The following is an 8,376-nucleotide window of genomic DNA, read 5'->3' on the forward strand; positions in this document are numbered from 1 at the left end:
TTTGAGTTTTCTCTCTTCCCTCTCATTTACCTCCTCTCGTTCTCTCTCTCCGTCTCTGTCCGTCTGCGTCTCCCTCTCGCCCTCGCTCCGTCTGTGTAGTGTCTAATTGACAGCGGAGACCCCTGGTTGAACCACCAGCACTCTTCTCTCGTCTCCTTTTTTTTTCTCCAGTCCATTTCAGCCCTGTCACTTTTTTTAGAGGTCGCGCAACTTTTCTGTCACAGCTGAGGAAGAGAGAGGACGGGGACGAGGTGAGAGACAAAGATGGGGACAAAGTAGGAGAAAGAGATCACGTTAGTTACGTCAGTAGCTCACAGGTCAGAGAGGATGTAAAGAAGTAATGTAGGAGCCGTGTTCTCATTCACTCTTTGTATTACACCTCAGCGCCGGTGATACCTGAAGGTCATGGTGACCTTGCATTTGTCTAATTTTTCTCCTGAAAGCGATATCTCAAGAACACTTTGAGGGAATTTCTTTAAACTTGACACAAACATTCACTTGAACTCAAGGATAACCTGGTTAGATTTTGGTGGTCATAGGTGAAAGGTCAAGATCACTGTGAACTTGAATTCGTCTCATTCTTGTAAATTTCCAAGCGCATACTGTCTCGAAACATTGCCTGTTTTGCAGAATAAAATCCTTTAATGGGAGCTTTTTGATCTCCGTGTCTTTACAGCATCACGTGTTTTAACGGACATGGATGTAAACTGAAGTGTAACTTGACACGTGCACGGCGGCATACAAGCATGCAGCGATAACTGTAGTTTTTTTAATTTAAAGTACCCGTTTAATCATTCTTTGCATTATGACTGGCACTAAATAAACATCAAAACACCTGTTGTTTTTCATGTAAGTTCGAGCAACAACGTCGCAAAGATTCATCAACGCTTCAGTGTCAATACTGCTCTTCCAGGCTTCTGTGCTGAGACTTTTTCTGTTTGTGTATCACGTATGTTGTGTGCTGGGCCGTTTTTTGCCTCCCTGCTGCCGTCCAGAAAGCTGCTGGTGTGAAAACCCCAGTTGATTATGAAAAGTGAAGCAGTAATAATCTTCCGTCTTGTTATAGAAAAGAGTCGGCAACAACACAAAGGCCGAAAATTTCTAAACTTTTTGGCACGTTGACTCTATTTCTCTCTCTTTAAAGTACCCACAAAGCTCCTGCAGCGTGCTGAAGTGCCCTTGAGCAAACTTCAAGTCCGAATTTGACCTCTTTGTATGTGTGTGTGTGGGAAATAACACAAACGCTAACCTGCCCTACAGGGAGTGATCAAGATTTTATCTCCTCTTCGCTGTGTTTTATTACCCAGCACATGAGGAGCCGTGCACCCACTGTGGATTAATAAAGTACATCGAAGTCGTATCCCAGCGGAGGTTGTTCTGTGTTGTGGTCTCTGGCAGCGGCGTGCTGCGGTCGTACAAAACGAGGCTGCAGGCAGAATGTACAAAGATACAAGCTTTTGGTTTTAATTTAATTTTTGGCCCTCCGGTGAGAAAGAAAAATGAATTCCCCGTCGCGAAGTGATAACATCCAAGCTCACTTCATTCCACTCATAGCTGGAGATGCAGTGAAACTGTTGAGGCTGCAGGTTTGCGTGTCGTCGTTATAAGAGCCTGTAAAATGTAAAGAAACTGTAGAGAATCAAGAAAGTTACTGTTGTTTGTCTGTTGGAGTTGGAAGTAAAAGTGGAGGCATTTATCACGAGCAGCTGGACAGCCGATAACCTCTGAATGTGACCTTTGACCTCTGGCTTTCAGGGGTCAAGAGCTGACTTTGGGGTTAAGTGTAAAATCCTTTTTGTCCGTCAGATTGTATCGTAGGTGAGATGGACCGCAGTTTCTACGCAGACTTTCTCACAGAAAGGTTTGCTACGTGGCAAAAAATCTGTGATTGAGGTATTTTTATGGACACGTCAGGATTTATCACGATATGGTATTTTTTGTTTGAATTTAATAAGATATGGATTGAAATTTTCATGCTGTGCTTCTACATGTGTGATGATTTGAGAAACAAAACCAGAAATGACACGAAAATTAGTACAAAATTTGCAAAAAGTACAAGAATATTACATGAAAATTGATATGAATAGATAAATAAATAAATAAGAACATAAAAAACCAAGGAAACGACCTGGAGAAAAGTGGTTAAAATCTATAATAACACAAGAAAAGTGATGTTGCTGAACGTTTCAAAGGGTTTATGTCTGTCAAAATTTTATTTTGAAATCAAAAGTTTGCATGTACTTACTTTTTATATCAACTGGCACACAAGATAAATATATCTTAAATAATATAATTTCTGCATCTAATACATTATATTAGTCTCATTTGATTAAAAATGCAATATCTTCATGTGGATTCTCTTATTGGGTTCTTGCAGCGTTTTTCATGTGATGGTGCTGTTTTAAATATTTAATCAGGCAGAAAAACTTTTCAAAAGTCTCAACTTGGTGCAAATGTCTTGTTTTTACCTTTTTTTCTCGTCTTTGAGAACTTTAACCCCGAAACCTGACACAGACTAAAAGATTGAGAGGGATGTAAGCACAGAGAAACTAAGACGTAGGTTGCGTCAGGAGGAGAGGAGCCGTTGGGACGTGACGGACGTGCTGCTGTTTATCTCTGATTCACTCAAAAACTGCTGTCTCTGCTTTTAGCGAATTCTTAACTTGTTCGGTGACCTCTGTGATGGACAGATGTCATCCTTATTATCCTCCTCCAAGACCTTTTCTTCCCGTTATTTTGTGTCTCTTTGACATTAAACACAGTGCAGACAGAGGCGTGACTGACAGGTGTCAGCGCGGTCTTTGTGAGCTCGCGGTGACCTTTGAACTGAGAGAGACGACTGATGGTGGACAGGTGTCCAAGCAGACGGTTTTTTCTGTTTTAATGACCTCCTGAAGGTCACGTGTGGTCTGAAGTGTTGGGCAGCTGATTAAGTGAAAACTGCAATTTTAAAATCTAATATTCTGAGTTTCAAAGTGAGAAATGTTGACAGCTTTTACATTTGCCGTGAGCTTTCTTTGGATTTTGTTAAAAGAGTTTTGTTTGGGGTAAATAAAGTTCTGCTTTTATCAGCAGCAAGACCTCCATATCTGCAGGACAATGTAAATCAGGGACGCTCTGGCTGCTTTGTTTGGGGCCACTTTTGCAAAATAACAAGAGGCCAGGGGCCACTCACAGCAGCCCTGTGTATGTTTCTAGGATTTTGAGACGTTTTGAGACGTTTTAGGACGTCTTTTGGATTTTAGGACGCTTCTCAGACTTAAGAATGTATCTTGGATTTTAAGACATTTGCTGAATTTTAGGACGTTTTTAGGATTTTAGGACGTACCTTGGATTTTAGGACATTTCTCAGATTTTAGGACTTTTCAGAATTTTAGGATGTTTCTAGGATTTTTGGGACGTTTCTCTGACTTTCTGACCTTTCTTTGACTTCAGGACGTTTCTCTGGTTTTTGGATGTTTCTAGGGTTTTAGGACGTTAGGGTCTTGGCTAGGACCTCTGTGGGGGATCCTCCACTGGCACTTTTTTGGATAAACAAACTCTATTTTGATGCTGTTTTATGCACACTGACACCTTATTTAAACTAAAAGTATCAGTATGAATCACTTTATTTTTTTGTTAATTAGGAAATGATTGGGGGGGGCACTCCTCACAATATCGAGGGCCAGATTTGGCCCATGGACCGTAAGTTGAGTATCCCTGATGTAAGGGGGGATCTCTGGAAAGTGCAGCAGATAAATGGGTGGATGATTGATGGGTGGAAGAAGGTAGATTTTTGGAGAGAACAGAGGTGGACGGGTGCCAAAATGGCTGCTTTTCTTGATAAAACTAAAATCCACTTTCCCTGCTTTTAGTGACCTTTGACCTCTCTCCTGTCAAATTTAGAAGGAGACAGACAGCTGAGAGAGCTGTGAGAGGAGTTGGTGTGGAGACAGAGAAGATAATGGAGTGAGAGGAGAGAGTGAAAGTACGCAGGTGAAGAAGAAGAGTTTATAAATGTTAGTTTAAATCAGAAAATCACATTTTCCTTTCTGCTCCAAAGATAAATGATCTTTGCTTCGCAGCGTTTGGATACCAAACTTTGTTGCTTCATAGCAGAAACATTACATAATCACAAAGTGTGTGTGTGTGTGTGTGTGTGTGTGTGTGTATGCGCAGAGTGTAAACATGATGAATTCTGGGTGACCCTGACGTTTGGCCATTAGGAATGGGAACACGGCAATTCCCCGACGGTCCCAAACAAATAAATCCTGCCCACAGCCGGAATAACCATTAACAAGTCTACTAAACACCGAGGGGGAGGAGGAGGGGAGCAAGAGGTATGGATGCAGAGGAGAAGAAAGAAGGGATGGAGAGATGGAGGAGTAAAGTTGGCTCGGAGAGGAGAGAGTTCAGATGTAGAGGGACTAAAGTTTATGTGGAGAGAATGACGAGAAAAACAAAAGCAAAAACATCACTTCAATATTTCCTCCCATTAGACTTTTGTGTGAGATTTCGTCAGAATTTGCTCAGTCCCGGCTGATTTTTGTCGATTTCGGGCTGAACATTGTGCCTGGCGGATATGTAATAATGATAATTGTTGCCTGGAAAAGTTGGGAGGAGATAAACATTTCCTCCCTTTTCCTAAACCGAAACCCAACCCTGGAAAGTGTAGAGTGAGCCAGTAATCAGTAATATCAGATATCAGGCTGACTTACCCTCTGAATGTAAACACATGCTGCTTTTGCTTTTTACTGATTGTAAGAATAGGCAGGTTTCCATCGCAGATTTGTGGCGAAACTTAAGCGATATTTTCGAAATGTTGATAAAACACAACATCAGCAGGTTTATTTCTATCGCAGCCACACTGACGGTCAAATCGAAGGCGACGTAGGCGTGTTATGGAGCGATAATGGAAAGAGAGGGAGCGAGGGAGGGATTTCTGGGAGCTGATAGTCAACGATTTCAGAGGAACTGTAGATTTAAAACTTTTTTTTCTTTTCTTTTTTTTAATTGACGTGTTTCCACTTTGCGTATTTTATTTTCACAATATCAGTTTGAGCAATCTGAGTATGGGAAGAGGAAATGTGGAGGGAGAAGATGCAAAGACAGAAAAATAGAAAGAAGGGAGAGGACAGAGAGGAGGAGGAGGAGTTTAGATAAAGAGATGGAAAGATGATTAAAAAGAAGGAGGGAGAGGAGGGCAGGAAGAAAGGATAGAGAGAGGGGGGAGATCAGATAGAGAGGTAAAGAAAGTAGTAAAGAGGAAGAGTAGGTGAATGATGGAGGAAGATAAGAGAGGGAAAGGTTAGGAGGAGTGCTGCTCGAGATGAAATGGAGGGATAAAAGGTAGAAAAATAAATGCAGTTGAAAAACAAAGAAGAGAAAGGGGAGAGAAAAGTCAGGGAGGAAGAGGAGATGAAAGGATGAAGAGGGGAGGAAGAAGTTTGGGGAGTATATAGAAAAGGACGGATGGAGAAGATGGAGAAAAGAGGATAGGAACGAATGAAAGGATTGATTGATTATTAAGACGGGAGAGAGAGAAAAAGGAGATACAAAAAAGTACAGAGAGTAGGGAGAAACGGGGGAGAGAGAGGGAGGGATGGAGGGGGGGACCCCATTAGCGGAGGAGAAATGAGAGAAAACAACACGAAATGTGAGGGCAACACGTCACTTTGTTTTTCTGCTCGTCCACCCACCTAGAAGAAGAATAAGAGGAAGAAAACAAATATACACAGACACACCTGACGTGTGTGTGTGTGTGTGTGCGTGCGTGTGTGTGTGAGGAGACAGGAGCGATAGCATGGGGGAGGTCATGGCGAGGTGAGAGAGGGGGAGCGAGACGGAGAGAGAAGTTCAGCGAGAGGTGAAGAGAGAGACCTGCCGTTTTCTCTCCTAGTGTGTGTGTGTGTGTGTGTGTGTGTGTGTGTCTGTTTAGGGTGAATCGGGGGTCAGGTGTGTGTGTGTATATATGTGTGTGTGTGCGTTTGCCAGGAGGACCTGCTGGCTCGCGTGTGTGGCTCGTTTTTTGGAAGGCCCACGCTCTCCCTTTTCTTTTTTTCTCCCCTTTTCCATTTTCATCAGTCTTATCTGCCTCTCCTCCTCCCTTCTTGTTGCGCTTCTCCTACTGCTTTTACCCTCCGTCACTCCTCCCTCGCTCCTTCAACCAAACTTACCTACTGACCTCAACTTCACCCAAAACTCCCCGTGCTCCTACTTCTATCACTCTCTCCTCCACTTGTCCTTGTCTGGTCTTCTCTCCTGTGTTGTCTCCTGTATTTTCTCTTCATGTCCTTGCTTTTCTCTTTTCTTCCTATTACCACTTCTTTTGTGCCCCCCCTAACAGTTTTCCTTGATCTTACCTTCTCCTCCTCTTTTTCTTCTCACCTGTCTTGTAATATTATCTCCTATACTATTTTCATTTTCTCCCTCTTTTGGTCTTTTCTCTTCTCCTCATCACCTCCTTATTTTATCCTCTATCACTCCTCTCACCAAACGTACCTACTGACCTCAAGTTCACCCAAAACTCCCCGTGCTCCTCTATCACTCTCTCCTCAGCTTGTCTTTGTCTAGTCTTTTCTCCTACGTTCTCTCCTCTCTTTTCTCCCTTTCCTTTTTATCTTCTTGCTTCCCCGATTTTCTCCTGTATCTTCTTTTTTCGTTTATTTACTTTTCTCCTCTCTCATCCATTCCTCTCCTCTTTGCATTGTCTTCTTCTCGCATCTCCTCTCTTTACTTTCATCCCTCTCTCTTCTCCTCCTCTTTGCTTATTCCCTTTCATCACTCTTATCTGCCTCTCCTCCTTTTCTCTCCTGTCATTTTACTTCTACTGCATCCCTCCTCCATCCCTCCATCCCTCCTCCAACCAGACTTAACCTACTGACCTCCAGTTCACCCAGGACTCCCTTTGCTCCTACGTCTGTCACCTTCTCCTCTACTTGTCCTTGTCTAGTCTTTTCTCCTATGTTCTCTCCTGTCCTTTCTCCAACTCTATACATCGTCTTTTTCTTTTGTTTCTTTTCTTCTGTCTTTATCTCTTCTCTCCTTTCCATTCTCCCTCTCTATCTTCTCTCTTCTACCTTTTGTCATCTTCATTTCCTCTTCCCATTTTCTTCCCACTTATTTTCTCATTCATTTCATTTTTTCTCCTGTCTCCTGTACTTTCTCTTCTCCTTTTCTTCTCTTCACTCTTCTTTCCTCATTTTATATCCTTGTCTCCTCTCCTCTTCTCCTTTTTTTATCCATCTTTCATTTCTCCTCATTATCACCCCTCTTCTTTCTCCTCTCTCCTGTTTTCCTTTGCTTGTCTTCTCTTCTTTTCATCTATCATTCTCACACTTCTTTGTCCTCTACCTCCTTCACCTCTATACTTTCCCTTATTCCTTCATCTGTCTTTGACTCAGCTTTTCTCCTCTTATCTTACTCATTTTTTATCTTCTCTTTTATTTTCTCTTCACCTTTATATACCTTCAACTCTCTTGTTCTCCTTACTTTTTCTCCTCTTCTCATTTCCATCTTTCCTCCCATTTCCTTTTCTCCTATCCTCTTTTTCTATAGGCAGCTCCTCTCCTTGCTTACTCTCATTTTTCTGTCTTTCTTTCTTTCTCTGCACTTGTTTTCTGTGACGTCCAATACGAGTAGAAAGACTACAAAGTAAAGGCAGTAAAGTTGGAGTAAAGACGAGCCATCTGCTCTCAGATAACACGAAAATCTCATAGACCGCAGTCGCCAGCTTATCCGTGAGTGTGTGTCTGTGTGTGTGTGTGTTGCTGATTATTGTCGGCCTGCAGATTACGTCTTTTTAGTGCGCATTAGTGTGTGTTAACGCATCGTTTCAGGGCCGGTACAGGATCTTTATCTGGCCGTGTCACGCTGACACTTTCTCATATGTCTGCTCATAATTAGCTGACAGATTTGTTCCCGTAAGCTCACAGCCGGATGATGTTCGTGCTTTATGTAACTGCCTTTATTTGTACCTGTTTATGTGTGAGCCTGTTTTCATGCAGCCTGCGTGTGTGTCTTGCTTGTTTATATGGGAAGATTAGCAGGTCAAACCTCGGCCGTACAAAGGGTGAACTCGGGGACAAAGGAGAGAGAGAGAGAGAGAGAGGTGAATACAGAAGTGAAAGGACCAGAGGGAGGAAGGGAGGTGTGGGAGGAAGGAGGGAGGGAAAAGATCAGGAAGTCCAAATCAGCCATTCGTCTTGTAGTCTCCCTATAAAGTCAGATTCAGAGGAAACATCAGTTTTAATAACTCTACGGTGTACGCAGAAACATTTAGGACACTTCCTGTTTTCATGAATAGCTCTGATGAGGTGAATTCGGGTGAAAGCCATGACCTTATTACTCTTTAAACTGGAGCGTAACTGGTTCGTGATCCAAATTCTTTTTTTCCCC

This window comes from Plectropomus leopardus, chromosome 23 (assembly GCF_008729295.1).
Source record: "Plectropomus leopardus isolate mb chromosome 23, YSFRI_Pleo_2.0, whole genome shotgun sequence".
Taxonomy (NCBI): domain Eukaryota; kingdom Metazoa; phylum Chordata; class Actinopteri; order Perciformes; family Serranidae; genus Plectropomus; species Plectropomus leopardus.